The following is a 21,458-nucleotide window of genomic DNA, read 5'->3' as shown; positions in this document are numbered from 1 at the left end:
GGGTGGGAAAGATGGCTTCATGGTTGTCTTAGTTACTTAGTTACTAATGTGATAAAACACCATGACCAAAGTAAATTAAAAAAAGAAAAGATTTAATTGGGGGTTTGATTACAGGTTCAGAAGGTTACTCCATGGTCATCACTGTGGGGAGCATACCAGCAAGAAGGCAGGCCTGATTCTGGAGGAACACTAGCTGAAAGCTTACATATGACCCACAAGTTGCAGGCAGAGAAGCAGGGAAGGGGGGGCACTTGGGATGGGCTTTTGAAACCTCAAAATCCCATCCCAGTGACACACCTTCTCCAACAAAGCCATACTTCACAATCCTTCCCAAACAGTTCTACTAACTGGGACCAAGTATTCAAGCAAAAAAGCCTATAAGGCACACTATTATTCAAACCACCACAATACCACTCTTGCTGAATATTAGAGTTTAGTTCCCAGCACCTACCTTGAGTGGATCACAACCACCTGTAATTCTAGGACCATGGCACTCTACATTCTCTTATGGCCTCTGTAGGCACCTACACTCACAAGTTTATAGAATCCCCTATAAGTGTACACATATGAATACATAATTTAAGAATCAAAATAAAATACTAAAGAAGCATAGGACAATGAGTGAAAGTCTTTGCATATCTGTTTAAATAGCTGAGCCTCCAAATAGCCCCTTTCCCCTTCTCCTTTCTCTTCTCTTATTTCTTCCAATACTTCCAGTATGGTTACACAGTCTCTTTAGTCTTTTTGCAAAATATTTTTCCATTAATATTAACTATCTCTTAAAAATTGAGAGTATGGTAGCTGCATCTCAGTCCCTTGGCTGAAGAGCTAAAGAGCACAAACCCTCTTTTCATAAAAAATGTGTGACCATATTTTATTTAAAGAAAATAAAATCAGAACTTGAGAGATGGCAATTATTACTTACAAACCTGTCAAACAAGTGGCTTTTCTAATTTGAGTTAGATTTCCTTTTTATCTCATTTTATTTTTATTTACTCTGAGAGAGCCATTATTCAAGGCTGTATTACTGTGGGGTAAATTTATTTTGTAAAGTACTTACATTGGTTTTCATCAGTATATATCATTACCCAAGATGGCCAATGTATCGCTGGAAAGGGTTCTTATCTTGGCTAGTGGTTTCAGAGGTTTCACTTCCTTTTTAACTGACTTTATTCTTTTTAGGTTTGTTGGGGAAATGTCTATTATAATGACAGGATAGTGTGTCAGTGGAAGCTATTTATGTTATAGTAAAGCAGGAGGGAGAGAAAGAGAGAGAGTGTGAGAGTAAGAGTGAGAGAGGGAGGGAGGGAGGGAGGGAAAGAGAGAGGGAGAAAGAGAGAGAGAGAGAGAGAGAGAGAGAGAGAGAGAGAGAGAGAGAGCAATATATCTTTCAAAGACACTCATCCACATGGACCAACTGCCTTTCCCTAACAGAACCTTCCAGTTTCTTTCTCAATAGACCTGTCCACTGATGAGGTGAGCGCACTCATGATCCAATCCTTCCCTTCAATCGTGCTACCATCTGTGTACCAAGCCTTTAATGCATAAGTCTCCTTGGTGGGCTTCAGTTTCAAGCTAGAACACTGGTTTTAATTTACTTAAAATATTATTCTGGTCTTTGACTCAAGTTATAATATTACACACACACACACGCACACACACACACACACACACACACACACACACACACATATATATATATATATATATATATATATATATATATGAAGAGAAAAAGTAAAAATAAGTAGGGGAGCTTAGTTGGGAATAGGGGAGAGAGTCTAATATAGCGGAAGAAAGGATAAATAATATGAAGGATGATTAGAAAAGTTATAAGCAATAAATAATATAACACACACATATAATTTTAATGCATGTACCCCATATGAAGGGATAATACTTACCAAAAAAGACATAAAATATACACCAGCAGGAGCAGCAGCAGCAACAACAAGAAGCCAGGACTAGGCAGGAGACATCTCTCTTCAAGTCATTGGTCAGAGGAGTCCAAGAGAGTCCCCAAAACAATATAGGTTATTATCATTGCCTTTGGTTGCCTGACAGAATATAAAGATAAGACCCTATTACTGGAGATATCATATACTTTAGATACAATACTCAGAGAAATCAAGCTGATATTGACCTTGAGGGATAGACCTCATAATGTTGGAACGTGTTATAAATGCTAATGATGAATAATAGTTATCAACAGTCCAATAAACTGTAAAGCTTGAGGACCATAACAGTAGGACAGCCAGGAAATCCTCAACAGTTAAATAGTGGATAGTGGTGCCAATTTCTACGGGACAACCAATGCTGTCTAATTGGATCTAAAACCCACTCGATTGGAGGGAACTCATTTCTGCTACTGTAAAACTAGCCAAGAACCCATTATTTGAGGGATTGTATGAGCTGGAGAACATACTACTCTCATGTTACTAAAGTGATAGTTTCCAATTGTCCTTTGTGCACTTATCTTAATCATCAAAGAGATGCACAATTCTCAGTTGCCACTGATGACGTTTCTTTTTGCAGGAAACAAAGGCTACTAGCGAGATCCACAACTGGTCAAAATGAGAAGTTGAGTTGCTCAGCTCCAAATGGTACATTTATAGCACCTACTTAGGATCAGGAAACATTACAGAGGAGAGAATGGAAAGATTGGAAAGAAAAGACCAAGAGACCTGGTCAGCTGTTGCAGGAAAGTTTTTATCTGAACAAGACAGGAATATTGCCCCCATGAACTCCCAAATGTATGGTTGTCTGCTGAAGATCTGCAAAGATCACTCCAATAGACATATTAACATGGATGGAAAAATATCCCAAGGCTCTACCCAATATGAAGCTATGTGGACAGTGAATGGGTGCTGAGAGAGGAACAAGACCCTGGACCTAAGAAGTCAGTCCTAACACAAAGAAGAGTGACATTTACTGGACTAAGCAAATTGCATATATATTAGGTATATTCATATATATGACATGTATATGACAAAAATAAAAACAGCACAAGGGATTATGAATTAGAGACAAAGAGTCTGGGAGAACATGAGAAAAGTTGGGATAAAGTATGTAAACTCAGCATGGTCATGTATGAAATGCAATATCTATGGATTATTTAATTAATTATAAATTATTTGAAATAAAATCATATATTCTTTGGATGCATTTTTTGAATTTAAATATTACAAGCTTAAAGTATACATATTGATCTTTTTCTAAGAGACTTTTAAAGAGCAGTTTTAATATTTAGGACAAATCTCCTGGCAGATTCTTCCTGGAAGATGTTTACATATGGAAAGATAATTAAATGAAGATACCAACAAGGCATCAATCAACTTCCCTATTGGAGGTTGTGGTCACATGATAGCATATAGGAATGGCTTTCAAGCAAAACTCTATAACATGAGACTAGTAGGAATGTACATGAATAACTCAGACTATGTTGATGGATTTCAGAAATAGTTTCTCACATTTATGGTCATCTCATCCATATAATAAGTTAAATATCAGACCCATATTTTTCTACACAGCACATGAAGTTTTAAGCTTCAAGATTTTTCTAAGACATAATATTGCCAGAACTATAATCACAGTGTCAAATCCTGAGGCCACTGCTCGGCGAGTTACTGTAGAATCAGCTGGGAGGTCTTCCAAAGGTTTTGATCATGTCTTCTGTTCCAGGAAATTTTATTTTATTAATTATGCAATGGAATCCAGATTGTTAACATAGTGCTGTTAGCAGACTTCTGAGATTTTGAGAACCATTGTTCTGTAAGTTGCTTGACATGAGGAAGTAAAAAAAAAATATCGGTGAAAGGTGGGCTGGGGAGATGCTTAGCAATTATGAGTACTGGTTCTACAATCACGAGGATGGTGTTCAGATCCCAGCACTCATGTAACAAGCTAGGTATCATGGGTAGACCTGTAACCACAGCTCCAGACTGAAGCAGGCACTGGAGGATTGCTTGCTTCCAGCCTAGCTACGGAAATACAAACCAGTTTCTTGGAGATATAATGCCTTAAAGGAATATGAAGGCTGTGATACTGGAGAACACGTGATATCTGCTTCTAGTCTCCACAAACGCACCAGTACTGGTGATCACATAGGTTCATACAATCACATGCACACATACACACACTCACATGCACACATACACACACAGACATACACACAGACATACACACATACACACACACACTCACACACATACATACATACGCACACACACACACACACACACACGAGTATGATTAAGTGGAAGAAGTATAGCCAACACATGCCTCTGATATTTATTGCTAAAGAACATGGACTACCAGCCATGGTACTGTGGGGGATGATGTGAAGCTTAGGTAATATGACAACTCTTACCACAGGACTTTGGTTGATGACATAACACTTCTAGTTATCAGTTTCCTTGGTTTTAAGAAGGTTTATACAAGAGAATGAGTTCTACTGACATTTATCATGTGATAATCTGTCCAAGGAGTTTCTGGGGTCAGTGTGGGTACAAGGTCTGTGCTATCGTTGGTCAAAGCAGGTCATATTAAGGCTTCTCATATCCAGCACTCACTTCTGATTTGTTTACAGTGTCAAATGGGATTGTGTCTGAGAAAAGCCTCTAGTGGCAACAGTCTGGACATGTTATCTCCAAGGATCATTTACTAGCCATTAAAGAGATAATTGCCCCAGAAGAGGTACACTTGAGAGAGATGGTTGATAACACAGTTGGGCCTTCAGTCTTGGAACAGTCAATAGGCTCTCCATTTGAAGGACTTTCAGTAATGTTTTCCCATTGACTTATGTGGCTATCAGACTGAATGATTAAAACTGAGGAAACAGTCTACAATCATGATCAGACCTCTGTAATTGTTACCCATTACTTATCATGCTATGCATCTGTTGCTAGACTAGGCACAGCACTAGCCATGACTGCTAGACAATGATAACTCATATCTCATCATGCATACCTCCTGTAGCACTTAGCATTGGGAGATGGAACATCCTCCTCCTTATCCTTGATTTTACTCCTTGAAACCATTTTTGATCCCATCCATCTCACTCAGGAAGAACGTGTCACCCACAAGCCTGAGTTTTCACTGCATCTGATGATAACCATAAATAAAAGTGATGATTAATGTATGTAATTTCCTCTCTGGGTTTCCTTCTGTATCCTGAGGAATCATATAACTGGACACATGATCACTTCCCCTTGAGTCTATCCTCTGCCATGAAACTGAGCATACAGCTAAGTTGAGCAACCTTCTTAGATGGATGGATGGATGATGGATGGATGCATAGTTGAATGGATAGATGTATAGATGTATGGGTGGATGGACAGACAGACAGATGGATGGAATTTTCATGTTCTCCCCATTTTCTCAGTTCCTATATAGACTTGTCTTCAAATCAAGAATTTGAATGTTAACTTAGTTCCTGGGCTGTGATTTCACCAAAACAAAAGGCAATGACTGAAACACCAGATGCTTGGAACACCACAGAGAGGCACTTGAACTTCCAGAATCAGCATCTGCTACACTGTTGACAGTGTGTTCAGGATTTATGCTCTTTGCTTTCTATATATACCTCAGGATTCCTCTTCTTCAGAAGCCATGGCTCAACTATTTCTTACTTGCCTTTTTAAAGAGTTATTTTATTGTTTGACGGTTTCCACAAACAAAACAATGATTTTTGTTTTCTCTTTCCCCATGGACTCTCTCATCACCCCTCCAACCCTGTCAACTCTCCTCATGCCATCAATGCTTTGCCATGTTCTTGACTTTTGGTTTCATTTTATGATCCATTTAATTTAACCATGGCTCTTTATGCAACCATCTGATTGAAAAAGTCTACTTCTTTCTAGCTACTTTGGTGCGCAGGGCAGGCTCTGAAAGATGCATTTTTCTATAGAGCTACTTGTAGAGTGGGCCTCAGAAATCTTCAGTGGAAATGTTCCTGGAAAACTCAAAGCATGGATGGAAACCAAATTCAGCAGAAGTACTAGAAAAGATATTACTGGCATAGTGGCTGTCATTGTGAAGTTTTGAGCATACAATTTTAAAATTACTTTAACTCAAAAAGCAGAGTCTCAATTCCTAGTCTAATTGATAGCAGCGTGACCTTGGTGTCTTAAACCCAACATGTGTATGTATGTGTGTATCTCTATGTGTGTTTCTGTGTGTCTGTGTGTGTCCCAAGCTGAGCATAGTCTCAGGCTGCTGAGCTATTCCCTTTTTAAAAATTATTTTGAGTTATTTATTTTATGTCTGCCTGGTGTCCAAGTAAGTCAAAAGAATTTTATGAATTCCCTTATGCTGGACTCACAGATGTTTGTAAGCCACCATATGCATGCTGGGAACAAAACCCAGGTCCTCAGCAAGAACAGTTAAGTGCTCTTAAATGCTGAGCCATCTCTACGGTTACCTACATCACCTTTATTTCTCTTCTCATTTTCCCCTTCAAGGTGAATTTCTGCTATGTCTGTCAAGGAGTGGTTTGTTGACCACCCACACACCTCTGTTTTGAATAAGGTTGCATATTTGTCAAAGTCTGATTCCCTTAATTAGTGTATAACTAGAGAGATAGAACCTGAAAGGCATGGGCGGTATCTTCTAGTCAGCAACTCTATGTGTTGTCAAAGAGGCACAGAGTGGGAAGGCCATGCAAAGGGGAAGAAAAGGTTGCAAAAAGATTTAAAAATTAAATCAGCTGAATGGCACAGCCGAGGAAATAACGGAAGTATTAGGAAATGTGAAACTTAAATTGGAGGTAATCTTACAGTGGAAATGTGTGGAACATAGATACACAGCTCCATGACTTCCAAAACAAAATGTTATTTAGGTATTGACAAAAGCTGTAAATTCTGCTTTGAAGATAACTGGAAAAACACTGTACTACACACATTGGATGGATATTTGTGTCATGTGTATGGATTTGGTTGAGAATGAGTAAGTCTCTCCCTCTTCTCTCCTTTGTCTAAGGAAATGTGCTATCCAGGACAGCCACATGGTAACAGAATGTGGGAATTTCCATTGCTTCTTTGACTTGGTCTGTAGAGTATCCACACTGGATGGTTTGCTCTATCTTTTCTCTGTTTCTTTTACTTTTCTTTCTTTTTGCTTCTTACTGGAGTTAACATAAGATTTCTAAGAATTCTACGAGTCCATACTGAATTTTCTTTTAATGTTTAGTTTTCTGCATATAGAAATCTTAATGAGCTTTGGCAAATCACACATGGGTGTCACTGTACCATTTTTAAGTACAAGCAGCCAATCGCTGATGATATCAGTTAATTAATTAATTAATTAATTAATTAATGTGTCACTTAAGTTACATTTCTGAAGTCTCCTTGCTTGTATGTCTTTATAATCTGAGATTTCTTTCTTCCTCAGTATTTTTTTGAGGGTACTTTTTCTTTAAATAAATAACATATACTTAGGGGGATGGAGCAATGGTTCAGTGTTTAAGAGCATCTACTGTTCTTGTAGAAGATCTAGGTTCTACTTACAACACCAGGAACAGCAAATGCTCTTAAACACTGTAACCGCGGTGCCAAGGACTCCAGTGTTCTTTTGCTGGCATCCATAGGTGCCTTCATGCATGTGGTATGTATACATATACCTATGCTTTCACATATGTACACTTAAAAATCAATCTTTAAAAATGTTCTCTGAAAAGTACATAACATGCATAAACACACACGCATTCATGCACACACACTCACATGCACACACTCATATGCAGACACATGAACACACATACACATGCACATACATGCATGTACATGTATTTTGGTTATTTTCAACTTCTGGTATCCTCTCTTATCCCCTTTCTACTTTTATCTTCTTATAAACAAATCCAGATCTTCTACTTTCATTTCAAAATCAACACAAAATCCAACCAACCAACAACCAACCAAACAAACAAAACACTCCACCAACAGGAAACTACTATGACTCTAATTTGGGTACAAACTAAGGAAGTTCAAGATCATCAAGACAGCTCTGAAGAAGAAGAAACCGCATGACTGTAGCAGATACTTCAGACATCAGCGCTTTCCCACTGATCTTTTATTTCTGGTCAGGAAGGGAGCTGCTCTTTCCTCCCTCTTACCATACAGTGAGAAGTGATTGGGAAAAGCCACATTGCAGGCATGTGGTAGCATCAAATGTGACTTAAAAACTATTCATCAGACATTGGTAGAGCAACGTCAACTTGTTTTCAACTGTTATTGACTGCAGAGAAGCATAAAAGGCCTCTGTTTTGGATTTAGAATACAGGGGGCATAGTGCGGTCCATCTGGGACTTAGCTTAGGCAGTTTATATGTTGTTCTAAATGTTTCTCGATCTGTTTAATCAGATAATAAAGTTTATTTGAGAGGGTCATGTCTGTGCTTTTACATATTAGTGTCCCTGTTCTTGAGTTTAAAGGACTGCATCCTAACAATAAAGAGTTTAATTTTGGTACTTTTCTTTATTCTTTTTATAGAATGTATCTATAAGCCAAAGATTTGAGCAGAGGACATAGAAAAAATAGTCAACTCTGAGCAATGGTACCTATTTCATTCTTCCATAGTTGACACAGGTGTTACTGAAAATGAGGCACTTTTCTCAGGAGAAAAATATAAAAGGACTGGTTGTGGGGATTTGATTTTTACAAAGTCCCAGTTTGGGAGACTGTTAGTTAGCAGACAAATTCAATCTTTAACCACTTGATAATTTTAAATGGGAAAAGAACAATCCTTCATAAAGAACAATCATGATGCTGCCCTCTTCCCAGGAGCCCTATCATACCTAATTCTTAGACATCAATTTGTACCTCTCATTCACATCATGTACCCACCGGAGCATCAGTTTCCACCACTGATGAGTATAGGAAAGCCTCGAATGCCCCAGCTTTGGAATCCTGAAATACAACATGCTCCATCCAAGACTTCAGGTAAATTAGATATGGTACTCAATCCATTCGCTTATCTGTATGATTGAATAACATAACTCCCTCCTTTGAGTGGTTGTGCATGTAATTCTTACCACAATGGCCAGTGCAGGCTCTCCATAATAATGACTATGTGCTCTATTGGTTTCTGCTGCAATCACAGGCATATACTCTGGAGACAAAACAGCAACATATCTACACCTCTAAGATGCCACCACACAGGAAGCTGTTGACCCTTTGTTTTTTATTGCACAAACCAATGCAACTTTATTTCATATTTCTGGTCTGTTCAGTGCCCCAGATTTTTTTCTCTCATGTACTCATCTTTGCTAAGGAGGGAAGGTGGAAGCTATCAAAGATTTCCAGCCCTCATTTTATCAGGCTATCATCTGACACCATTATTTTTTATTATCTTACTTAACACAATGACTAATATTTCCAAGTCCCTCTAAATCATTTAGTTAAAGCTATCATCTCATGATTCTTAGTTTACTAAAGTATTACTTACATTTAGCTTTGGATATTGAGGTTATATGCTAGTATAAACCAATTTTTACATTTTTTTCTGAAAGTTATGCAATCTAATGATACATCCATAATCAAAATGCAATAGGGGACTCAGTGGATTTTTAAAATAGTGGGGTTTTCCAAGACTGTCCATGAATCATTATAACAACGAACCTAGCTCAATAGTTCCAAGGATGGAGTACTTGTACGCATACCTTGGTAGTAACCGTACTCTAAGTAGACTAAAGACTTGCTCAGCAAGAGGAAAATAATGTCTGTTATTAGAAACCTAGCCAATTTATGCAGTACTAGTGAAGATCTTGAAGGAGAACTTAGAACCACCACTTTACCAAACTAGCATAACCCTTGGCTACACTCCAAATATCCGTCCTTATATTCAGAGATAAGTGTTACCCTCACCCTCATCAGGGAAACTTCTCTTTGCCACAAAGAGAAAACATTACAGAAAAACCCAACTAATGGAAATGCAGAACTGTGGAGCTCAGTCCCAGTGGGTAAGTCTATAAAAACACCTTCATTTAGGTCTCAGTGAACACTGTGAGAGAGGGTCAGAAAGATTGTAAGAGCCAGAGGATCAGGGAATTCTATATGAGATTGTGTCTCCTAGTAATGTCAGGTGGTACACCCAAAAGGACTCAACAACATGACTGCCTAACATAGGTGACAGCAATACATATGCCAAAGTGAACAGGAACAAAAAGACCAGCAAGCTTCAACCCTCCACAAAGAATAAAGGCCCCTAAGTAATGCTCAGGGTAAGAGACATGGTCTTCCTCGGAGAAGATCATACCAGTAGGCTATGTATCTCAAATGGTTGAGCCTGAAAACATTTACACAAGTAACAGTATGTGGATCGAGCAAGTTATATTTAGGAATATATATGTATATTTATGCATGTGACAATAATTAGTGAAAAGAGTGGTCATGGACTTGAAAGAGAGCAAGGAGTGGTATATGGGAGGTTTTGAATCGAGGAATGGGAAGGAGAAATGATGTAATTATATTATAATATCCAAAGTAAAATAAAATGGTGGGTTTATAAGACCCTAGTGCTGAAAACACTATTTACATTCATTACAGGACTTGGAGAAGCCAAGCTGATACTGACCAGGAAGCTCCCTCCATACTGATAGGAGGTGAAGGTGCTATGCAATCTGTTGGAGGAGAAGAGCCACCAGCCAGCAACTCTGACCACGGCAACAATGGTCAACCCGATGGGGTATACCTGTGAGTGAAGTGAATATTATGGATTTGACTAACTTCTTCCTGACTGGATTTAAGGCCTGCACCACAGAAAGCAATTCATTCCTGGTACTATAAATCTGACCAAGAACCCATGGTTAGATGCTTTATGTGCCATAGGGCAGAACTTAATATTAATCAGCTAGATTCGCATAGTACCAAATGGCTTCTCTATTAAGACTCTCTGTACCTACAGATTACTATAGCTCTCAGTCCCCACCACAGAAGCTTGTTTGTGCAGTGGGTGGTGCCAGATAAAGCGTCACAACTAGTCAAACTGCAAAGAATATATGTCTGTGCAATGCTCAACCATAAACGGCACACCTGTTTTACAAAGTCTATTCCCCAAGGCTCAGGAAACATTTCAGAAGAAGGAGCTGAGAGACTGTAGAAGGTAGAAGTTGGTGGGGACTGGGGCAAAACAACGTTTTGTGGACTTGACCAGGCTGGTGCTTTCATAAACACATAGCATCTGTGGATGCTGCCATCAGACTAGCACAAGATCATGCCAGAGAACAGCTCACCAGGGTTGAAGGAGGAGGGTAGTAATGCTTACTCCAAACTGAAGTGCTACTGACATTGGACAGTTGCTGGCGAAAGAATGTCTGTAAATTTTGGAGCCTCGTCTCTTATGGGTTGACCATACTCCAGTGGCTAATTGGCTTCTCATGCAAGCGTATATTGACAAGGCTAATTGAGTTAATTGGGTAAAAATAAGTAAAATAGAAGAGGATGTGAAGTTGAAATGGAAACATGAGGGGTTTGGGAAAAGTCAGAGGGGAAAAGAGGATAAAAATGATCAGAATGAATTATATGCAGATATGAAATTCTTAAAGAAAAGACAAAATATTATATATACACATATTTATATTTTGACCTATTATATTTATTATTACATATTATATAATATAAAAATATATTTAATTTAAATGTGTACATGTATATTTAACAGTTTGTTTTAAGTCGAAAGATGCTCTTTTGTGTGGAACGAAAAGGCTGGACGTCATGAGGGTTTTCCAGGTCTTTTAAAAGTGCCTTAAAGTTTAATATCTCATTAATGGCATGCAATAAGCCTTGCAATCAAGACAGTAACTGTAAGGTATTCGTGTTGATTTCAAGGTGGTGATTTTCAAAGTAATTTCTGACTTCTCATACTGTGCATAAAATCAGACATTATGTCCCCAAATAACCTTTCATTTACTACAGGAGGGAGTAGACCCCGGCAGATCCCCTTGCTGCTGCATGTGGCTGCCTCCAACTGATTGTCCTGAGATAAGGACTTGATTAAACTCAGGATAGCCATCCAGTCCTAATGTTTTGGGGTCACTACAGTTTCAAGTGCTCAACATAATTTGTAGTGATTCAGAACGTTAAACACAATGATTCCTTAAATTGAGGTTCATGATATTTTTTTTTACTTTCCTTCAAAAAGAAAATATAACACAAACAGTATTAAGATTATGGAGACTACATCTTTATTACACTAGTACTGATGCTGCTTCAGATGTGCTTTGCTGTCTATCCTTGCCCATCAGCTGCACCTGCTCTCACCTGCAATCTATCCTAGCCGCAGGAAAGTCTTCCCTGCACAGACTGGTATTATTGTGAATTTATGACCTGAAAATTCTGGGAACATTCATAAACATTTGGTAGTGTAATGCCTTAGACCTCAGGCTCTGGATAGATCATGAATCTTGAGTTTACGTCCTGATTCTGGTAATAAATAGCCAGATGACTTACAGAGAGTAGCTTACTTTCTTTATGTCTCAGTTCCCTGCTTTATAAACTAATAATTATAATTATAATTTTTATGAAGAAAGAAATAAAATTGTCTTTGTTTGAAGATGATATTATTGCTGATGTACCAAATATGAAAGAATAAACATAAAAATAATCTCCCCAAACTATTGTGATTATGGAAAGTTGGCTTATCACAGGGTAATTAATCCTGTATATTATACATTGTTTCCCTATTTATCAGCAAGAAATCAAATGGGATTTGAAATGAGAATACACCTCCATTAGCACCCAAATGGAGGAAAAGTGGAAAAGTGTTGAGTGCAAAGAAGTAAATATGGAGACATCACCCTTTGTTCTTGTATGGCTCAGGGAGTGGCACTATTAGGAAGTGTAGCCTTGTTGGAGGAAGTGGGTCATTGTGTGGGTGGCCTTTGAGACCTTCCTTCTTGCTGCCTGGGAGTCAGTCTTCTCCTTGTTCCATTCAGAACAAGATATGGAATTCTCAACTCCTTCTGCAGCACATGTCTGCCTGCATGCTACCATGCTTCCTGCTATGATGATAATGGATTCGTCCTCTGAAAGTATTAGCCAGCCCTGATTAAATGTTGTACTTTATAAGAGTTGCCTTGGTCATGGTGTCTCTTTAAAGCAATGGAAACCTTAACTAAGAGAGGAGTTGGTAGCAATTGTTGGGCATTGCTGGGATAGGCCTGACCATGGAGCCCAGCCAAGCCTGAAAACTAAGTCCCAGGTCTCAGTGGAAACCTTGTCTCAAAATCAAGGTGAACAGCTTCTGTGGAATGGCACCTATGGTTGACCTTTGTCCTCCACTCTCATGCTCACACATATACACTTGCATATGCAAACCAAATATAAAGTTCGGCTATAGGAAGAATAATAGGAATTGCAAAGACCATCAATTAGTGAAGAGGCAATAGTAGTAAGATGGAGGAATGAAAATCCTGATTCTATATAGAGTTCCACCAACAGAGATGTGTTCTTTACCTACATACATGTGCATGTGTGCACACACATATACATATGCACACCTTCAAGACACACACACATACACAGGCACACACACACACGCGCACACACACACGCACACATTCACAAATACACGCATGCACATGCACACACATTGGGGTCATTGTCATCAGCCATGAGGTGACGCAGCCAGGGCTTGTGCAGGTTGTTTGAACTCTCAGGTTCCCAAACACAGAATTAAGCAAACTGGAATTAAATAAACCTCTTTTCTTTTTGAAGTTTGCTTGCCTCTGGTGTTTCATTAGAGTTCTGGAAAAGGAACTGATACAGTCAAGATGCAGAGGTCATTTAAGGCTTTATCATGAACAGAAGGAAAAAGGGAGTGGAGGTAAAGATATACAGTGAACAGAGTTTTAAAAAGACAGATGATGATTCTGTTATTTGTGGGAACCCAGATAAGTTCTCCAAGCTTTCTGCTGTGTATCATAAGTGAGGCATTGAACAGAAACTGTTCTATGTGTGAAGTTAAATCAAATTTATAGAAGAAGAGAGGAGAGGAGGGTGGTGCTGAAATGACAGTCAAAAGGTGTGTGGTCTAAAACAGGGCAATGACCTTTCTCGTTTTTTGAAGGTCTACTGCATTGTGTCAATGATAAGTAACAAGCGTACTGTACATTGCACAACAGATTCAGAGTACATTTCAAATGTTCTCACCACAAAGATTAAAGATTTTGAAGGGATTAAACTGTCAACTAGCTCAATTAAAGCAAAATAAACTAAACACAGAATTTCCATCAGCTTACATTCTTCTAAAAAACAGATCACTCTGTATCTTGTAAAATCTACATGACTGTAAATAGTCAATTTACAATGAGTGTTTTTAAAAAAATACATAAAACATAGTCTCAGGAAAAAAAAATTTTAAATGCCTGTGAGACAAAGCGCAGCTTTAGAAAAAGTCACAAAAAACTCTTAAAACTTAAAAAAGGAAGACAATCATTTCAATTAAAATAAGCCACTGCTATTAGATATGTTCCTAGAGTAATGCCAAAGTGCACTAAGCAAGCAGACAAATTCAGCAGCATGTTCATACACCAATACAAAGAATTCTAGGAAAGAAATTATGAAAGTATTTTCATTATCAAAACCCTTAACCAGACAAAACACCCTGGAATAAATTCAGAGAGGTTATGAGAAAACAGTCTCTATAATGAAAACTCACAAAGCCTTGAGAAAATTAAACAAGATAAAGATTTAACAGATTAATATTGTTTAAATACTTATTCTAATCCTCAAGAGATAGTCTCAGCACTTAAGAGTGCCTGCTGTTCTTCATAAAGACCTGTGTTTGGTTCTCAGCACCTACTTGACAACTTATGACCCTCTCTAACTCCAGTTCCAGGGGGTCCAATATCTTCTCCTGACTTATCTGGGCACTAGGCACACATGTGGTGCATATACATTCAAGCAGGCAAACACTCTCACACACACAAAGAATGAAAATACATAACATTCAAAAATATTTTTAAAGTGCCAAAAAAAAATCAACCTAATGAAACAAACAACTCAGAATGTATCAAATCCATAAAATGTAAGGGCTGAAAGTACTAAAAGTGATAGAGGAAAACAGCAGAAGACAGAGACAGTAATTATTTTATAGGTGAGACACCGAAATCACAAGAAATAATAATAAAGCATTAATAATAACAAGGAGAAGTCGGGCGGTGGTGGTGCACGCCTTTAATCCCAGCACTTGGGAGGCAGAGGCAGGCGGATTTCTGAGTTCAAGGCCAGCCTGGTCTACAGAATGAGTTCCAGGACAGCCAGGGCTACACAGAGAAACTCTGTCTCAAAAACAAAACAAACCAAAAAAAAAAAATAATAACAAGGAGAAGAAAAGGAAGTCACAGCAAACTGATAGGCTCTGCAAAAGACACAATTGGCACAGTGATGACAGAACCCAGATGATAAGAAAACTGCACAGCGTGCGTCTGATTTGGGATTAGTATTCAGAATATAAAAAGACCTTACAGAATTTAACAACAAAAATGACTCTGTCAAAACTGAGCAGAGTCTATGGAGAGACATCCCTTGAAAGAAGAGATTCCGACGACCAACAGATTTATGAAAAAGGTATGTGCATTTCAGTTTGGGTGTAAAGTGACCCCCACCAAAGGCTCAAGGGTAGATCATCTAGTGGTGTTATCAACAGCAGAGTGGATCATAACTTTGGAAAATCTCGTTGATGGGGGAAGAACTATATAGATGGCTAGAAAGTATCTACAATCTCCTGCCTGTGTTGACAGGTCCAGTTACCCATAAGCAAACTTGCTAACTTGGTAGAGCCTGGCAGGTGTTATGTGAGGAAGTCTATATTCAAAAATCTTTGAACTTCTCCCCATTAGCCACAGTTATTCGATTTGGATACAGACCCAGTGTAAACCTGCTCAGGCCGTTGCTTATGTACAGTTAATTCCCCTGGAGCCAGCAGAACTTACCAGCTGCAGTGAGGTATCTGGGGGAGCAATGTCAAACCTCTTTTGTTTTCTCTCGTTCTAGCTGGCATAGCACTGACAAATTAATGAAGGCTTTATCTTTAACATAAAACACCCATCTCCATAGCTCTAAGGATGTGGATAATAAGAAAACAGAAACACACTGCAAAGCCTCCTGGGAAGGAGAATAATGGATAATGAAGCATGATGTTACAGTAGATTATCACTCCATGCTAGCTTGTCAGAACAAGGGCAGCTTATTTGACAATCCGTTTTCCTCAGCAGTCGTGAAGTATGTGTTGGACAGTCTTAGTACAACACCCCAGGTTGTTTCCTGCAATAGTTCAAAACAGACAAAATAGACAAAATGGGAACAGACTATGACCCATCTCTGTAAAATCCATGGCTCAAACTCTTCCATCATAAACACTCACCCACCAGGGAGACTCCCAGTAAATATTCAAATTTCTTTGCAGTCATTCAGAGAGTACTTGTATAGATCTGTGCTGAATTAGAAACAAATCAAGCCATGCAGTCAGACTAGCCCATTTGTTTTATGGGGGGCATCTAATGCTTGGGGTATCAATATCACTGTCCATATGCTTTCTGAAGTATTTATACACACCAGAGATATTCTGTGAGAATGATCACTGAAGAGTTAAGCTAGAGCCCTCTGCTAAGCAAGCTTACTGCAAGCAGAAGGAGTTTTGGAGGTAATTAAATTTGCCCAGAAAAACATAATCTGAATATAATTCACTTCAGGTCAAGGGGCTCAGACTGTATCCTCTTAATGGTTTCCAAGTTGGAGTAATGACATCTGTCATAAACCAGAAATTCATTTCCGATGATGATGGCTGGGTCTGTTTGACTCCATCATGTATGGCTTGATAATTCCCAAGTTGGAGAGACATGGGCATCACCATCACAGATCCTGAAGTGCAGCCCTCCTGTGAAGCTGGAGGCTAATAGTTCAGGGTTTGGTTTCAAATAAACTCTTTGTACCTAGGAAGTTAAAAGTGGCATTAGAGAGTCCCCCATTAAGGCCTTACATTTGAATTAAGGCCCAGTGAATCATGAAGGCAGACTTGGATGGTCAGCAGAGAGAGCCAAACCACACTTCTGCACGTCAGAGACTGAAGTTGGTTTTATAGAGCCTAGGACTCTCACCATCCTCCATGTGCAATGCAGTCCATAGAAATATTTGTGATGAATCTGTTAAGAATCTTAAGATTTTTGAAGAAGTTGCATGTCAATAGCTATTGGTCTTTGTTAAATTTCTTATTGTGAATCTAGTTAGAATAGATTTGAATAAATTTTACCAAATACTTTTTTTTAATTTCTAAATTAAAGCCATCTTAATTTGCTAAAGTTTCTATTTGCTAACTTCAACTAAGAACTATCTCTGATGGTGAAACCATAGGCATTTTTTTTTAAGAAGTATGCCTACAGACAGCTACATGTGAGCATAAGTATGTCCTCTATGTACTTGGTAGTTTGTTACAGAGGTGTGTGTGTGTGTGTGTGTGTGTGTGTGTGTGTGTGTGTGTAAAATACACATAAGTAGAAGCCAGAGGCCATTGTCAGGTGTCATTCATGAAACATCATCTACCCTACTTTTTGAGATAAGGTCTCTCACTGGCCAGAATTTCCTCAAATAAATTCATTGGCCAGCAAACCCCAACAATCTGCCTGTCTCTCTCTCCTCAGTGTCAGGGTCACAGAGTACACCATCATGCCTGGAGTTCTATGTGGGTAAGCAAGCCACAGTTACATGCTTTCTTCTATATGTTGTCCTGGTCATGGTGTTTCCTCATAGAACTAGAACGCTAACAAGACAGAGAATCGTGGAAAGTTGGAGCATCTGAGCTGCTGTGGTCCCTCAAGCACACACTGGTCCTCTTCTGTCCTCATTTGATTCTGACTGTGCACATGGTTCACAGTCAGAGGCCTGGATCCAGCACAAAAAGATACAAAGACAAATGTAGTGTCTGATGGAAGACAACAAACGTACCAGGAGAAAACGGGAGAAGCTGTACTGACTGCCCAGTGTATGTAGCGGTGTTCAACTCCTCCTTATGATCAGAGTCTCACCCTCAGCTAACCCTTCTCCACAGCAAGAGGGGCCAAGAAGTTCCACAAAGCAGGTTCCTAGATTATACAATTGACACAACCCTTTTCAGACCTAAGTATTCTTTCAATTGATACAACCCTTTTCAGACCTAAGTATTCTTTTAATGATTTAAGCCTTTTATGTGTCATCTTTTAGTTTTATATATATGTATAATATATATAAATATAGATATAATACAGATAAATATAATATATAAAATTCATATATAAATTATATATATATGTATATATGATACTATTCTCCTGTTTAAAGTGACAGTTATTTATTCTTCTCACAGCTAATGTGATTGTTATCACTTAAACGAACATGCACAGGCTCACATGTGGGCCACAGACAGACAGACACACACACACACACACATACACACATGCGCGCGCGCACACATTGGTGGGTCCCTGTTCCGGAGGGCTTCCCACAAAGATCTCCAGCCTGGCAGGGTGCAGGGTCCAGGCCAAGTGGATAGAGTGTGAGCAGGGAGGGGGAATCACCTCCTCTGCCTCCGCTGCTGCCTCTGCCCAGGTCTCCACTGTTGCCATCCAGTTGCTCCCAGGTGATGCACCTGTCTCTCTGCGCTGAGCCGGTCGGGGCTGGGCAGGTAAGAAGGCAGCTAGCTACCAAGGAGGGGAGGGTCCTGAAGGCGCTTCAGGAGAGCAGATCCCTTCCCAAGTGTTACAGCTCTTTCGACAGAAACTCTTGATCAATGGGATGATTCTCGCATACCTTTACTTCTCCTGAATAGGTCTCTTATGTACAGTTTTGGAACAGGTTAGAGTCTGACAGCAGATAACCCCTATTGGCTTGGTCTGAGAACTTGGTGACACCGCATCTATATGTGGGAGAGCCTGAAACACTGTTTCTCATGACTGACGGGCATAGACCTCTCTGTGGGAGGGGCTGTGGAGGGCTGAAGCTAAGTGAAAGGAACCAGGGTCCCAGAGCAAAGCTGAACACCTGCCATCCCATTAGGGTCCAGGGTTCGAGGCCTGTGCTTGACCAGGCACCCAGCTGTCTCTCACGGCCCACTTCCCCCACCCCCTCACACCAAACAAACACACCATCCAAGGATCTTCTGAAGCAGCCTCTAGGATCAGGAGGAATTGGCATACATCTTTGGGAAATGAAATTTCTCTTTACAGCCAAAGAATTATGTAACGTTTAGACAAGAGAACATGGCAAAATGAAATGGAAAGCATTAAATGCCACGAGTCAGTGATGCAGCAAGATGGGATGGATATCATAAAATACTGTATAGAAAGAATGTTAACATTTCAAAGTTGTAAAAAGTATATTTGACTCTATAAATAGATAGAAAAGGCTTCTAATCTGTGAAAATAATAATTGCATACATGCACAAAATTTTAGATCTACTAATACTAAGAAAGTTACAATATCCAAGTGTCTTTCAGCAATGCTGCATGCACATGCCTGACTCTGACACGTGTCAGAATCCTTCTGTCTAGCGTCTCATGCTGGGGCGTGCAAGTTTTCTGCAGACCACAGTATCCTGTGCTAGAAAGGACAGCCTATGCTCTAGGCTGTGGCTCTGCTGTCTATGGAAGTCTCTCCTTTACTGATCTTCTGAAGTTTCTAGACTCTGCTGCTCTGCCTAAGAATTTCTATTCCTCACACCATCCTCATCTGATGAAGTCTTCCAGAATTTTAAGATGGACTATGCAAAAGCAAGTATCTAGTGACTACAGTCTTAGAGGCTGAGTGATATCTGACTATTGTTATGTCAGGGTGTAGGGTCCAATTTAGAAACAACCTCATATGCTTTCTAAGGCTGTTTCTGGTCTTTCCGTTTTTAATGTTGAAACTGATGTTAATGTACTTTTCAATATTTAATTTTCCATTTTCCCCCTTTTAGGGTTTCTGCCTTATCTTCAGTTTCATAAAATATTCATGTTAAATCTTTTAAAAAGTTTTTTACACTTACTTATTCATTTATTTGCTGTGTGGAGTTCAGAAGATTAGTTACTAGAGATGGTTCTACCATATATGCTCTGAGAATTGAACCCAGGCCATCAGGCTTGGTGGCAAACTCCTTTACCTTCAGAGACATACTGATAGCCCCTTATGCTAAATTTTAAGAGCACTCCTCTTTACCACTTGTGTACATGGCATCTGTAGTAATAATAGATATTCTATCTACCTCAGCTTGGGGATCTTTTCCTAATATTTTCTTTGTCTATTTGTTTTCTTCACATTTTCTACACATCATCAAGGTAGACATTGCACTTCAGACATTAGTCCTGAATTCTACACTGTACTATTTTCTGCTAGTTGTTAGATTTTTGTTCAGTTTGGGGAGAGGTGACTTTGAGCTGATCTGTCTCACCTTGCTATTTGTGGTCTCTCTGCATGCTTGCTCCTGCTGGGATCTCTCTCTTTTTTATATTCCTGTCTCCTTTTCTTTCATGGCTATTCTAAAACTATAAATGAGGAAGGTTTAACTTGGATAGTTTATCCAGCTTCCTGGATACATTCCAATTTTCCCTCATAGCTTTTGATTTATTCTGTAACATTTTCCTCAGTTTTCTGAGCTTCTCAATATTTCAACTATTGGAAGCCTGTAGTAATACCTTTCATTAATGATGGGTTTTTATCAAAGATGAAGACATAGTATGCCCCACTGGACATGCTGCAAATATATCCATGGGAAAGGAGATTGTCTCTGGACTTACCCAGTGGTGAGACAAGAATAAACCACTTTATGTATTTTACTGTGTAGGACTGACCCTTCCTGTTTAGTTTCAGGTCAGCAGTCATGGTTCAGTACTATATGGATTATTCCTACACTCTCTTTCTCCAGTATTTTTTTACAGAAATTGTGTTAGGCCCAGGGATGTGGGAGGGGTTATGTATCAAACCAGCTTTTATACAAATTAACAATACCACATTTTAGGTTTATGGCTTTCTTGATTCTACTAAAATGAATCTCTATTCTTCCTTTCAATGTTATTAATGTCTGACCCTCCCTTTGTGCTCTGCTTCTCTTTGTCTTACATTGACTTCTGTGAGGAAAGACCAAAAGTATGTCTGATATGCAGCTCTTACCTTCAGTGTCCTCAGGGTTCCTTTGCCATATCCTCTGCACATCTCAGAGAGATGGTTCACATAGGCATAAACATTCATCAAATGCTATGTCCTCATGAATGGTCGAGTCCCAGAGAAGACAATGATACTTCATCTTTCTTCCTTAATGATACATAGCAAGATTGAGGGCATTCTGCTATCCTTGTTGGTATTGAATACATGTTCCTCATGCTAATTAATCACTACAGTTACATGCAACTTTCAGAGATAAGACCTTTGGCTTCTTGAAGCTAGTGTGACAGATAAGGAAATCCAGGGAACTAGAACTAAGGGTTGAGAAGGCCAATGGGAGGGTTAGGAAACAGA

The sequence above is a fragment of the Grammomys surdaster genome, unplaced genomic scaffold, assembly GCF_004785775.1.
Source record: "Grammomys surdaster isolate TR1022 unplaced genomic scaffold, NIH_TR_1.0 125606, whole genome shotgun sequence".
Lineage (NCBI taxonomy): Eukaryota > Metazoa > Chordata > Mammalia > Rodentia > Muridae > Grammomys > Grammomys surdaster.
This window is presented reverse-complemented; position numbering follows the sequence as displayed.